This window comes from Protobothrops mucrosquamatus, unplaced genomic scaffold (assembly GCF_001527695.2).
Source record: "Protobothrops mucrosquamatus isolate PMUCROS unplaced genomic scaffold, P.Mucros_1.0 scaffold107, whole genome shotgun sequence".
Classification (NCBI taxonomy): Eukaryota; Metazoa; Chordata; class Lepidosauria; order Squamata; family Viperidae; genus Protobothrops; species Protobothrops mucrosquamatus.
The window spans coordinates 383,380-385,047 of NW_015386479.1; positions in this window are offsets into that span (position 1 = coordinate 383,380).

Consider the following 1,668-nt stretch of genomic DNA (forward strand, 5'->3'; position numbering starts at 1 on the left):
GCCTGAAGGCAGGACGAGAAGCAATCGATGGAAACTGATCAAGGAGAGAAGCAACTTAGAACTAAGGAGAAACTTCCTGACAGTTAGAACAATTAACCAATGGAACAACCTGCCTCCAGAAGCGGTGAATGCTCCAACACTGGAAGTTTTTAAGAAGAGACTGGACAGCCATTTGTCTGAAATGGTATAGGGTTTCCTGCCTGAGCAGGGGGTTGGACTCGATGACCTCCATGGTCTCTTCCAACTTTATTATTATTATTATTATTATTATTATTATTATTATTATTATTATTATTATTATTATTATTATTATTATTATTATTATTATTATTATCATCATCATCATCATCATCATCATCATCATCATCATCATCCATGGGATCTTTCCTAGGTTCTTTCTGAGTTTGTTAAAGTCATTCCTTGCCAAGAGTCCTTTGCGTATGATCCAGAAAACCAAAGTTTTCTTAGTGACACCAACCCTTTAGCCAATGGTTTATTTATAGAATTCTTTTTCCCCTCAATGGGTATTGGCCTTTCGTTGGGAGTATGGATGAGAACACTACTTGTGCTCCTAGCTTCTTAACTGTATTGCCTAGTTGTTTGTAATCTCTCACTATTATACTCAGGTTCTTTGTTGTGTCATTCATCCCAATGTGGAGGAGGAGGAAAGGGTAGTAATCAGTAGGCCTAATTATTTTGGTTAGGTTCTCAGCCACATCTTTGATTTTTGCTCCAGGGAGACAACATGTTTATCTCTGGTGTGTTTGTTGATGTGACTTTTTAAGGGATATTTGAAGTGACTTTTTTAGGGATATTTGAAGTTGTTTCTTTGCTAGGCATCTGCATGTTTTCTTTGAGGGGGACTTTGGGGGTCTGCGTGTTTCCATCTAAGGGGATAAATTGATTGCTCAGTTTTAGTGGGGCTGTTTCTGGTTGGGTTGGATTGGACAGAAGGGGTTTGTTAGTTGTATGCTGTTTCTTTCTTTGAGTATTGTGTTTCCTTCTATATGTGACATATCTCCATTTGTCTTCCTCCAAGGGTTTATTAGTAGGGTCAAATCCTCTGGGAGTTATTTGTTCATTAATTGATTCGGTTTGAGTAGAGCTTTTTTTTTTTGTATATTGGGGTTTGGTAGAGTTGCCTCTAAGTCCCTTACTTTTTCCTCCAGTAATTTTCATAGTTTACATCTAATGCATGTATACTTTGGGTGTTCTTTGGGCATAAGCACATACATGGAACTTGTATTGCATACCACAATAGTATCAGTCACCTGTTCCATGGGTTTGTTGTTTGAAAATCCCTCTTTTTGGTTGGTGGGTGTACTTTGCTGTTAGCCTTGTTTCTAGCTTCTCTGTTCTAGGTAATTATGCCTATTTTTTTCTATCCTTTTTTCTGCCTGTTTGTGCTTGGGTTTTTTTGCCTTGTTATTTAGGTATAGATAAAAGTATGTGGCAGTATGTCCTTTGGTTTTAATGGAAAAAAATTGCAGTTTATATTGAAGTTAAAAGTTAATGTTAGGATAGGGCTATTTAATGAAGGGAAGGGCTGCTTTCTCCTCAACAAGGGATTTGCTTTTTGCTTTCTGCTCTCTGCCTAAAAATTCATCCCTATCCTTCCTTTTCTTAATTTGCTCCTTATTTATAATAATAATAATAATAATAATAATA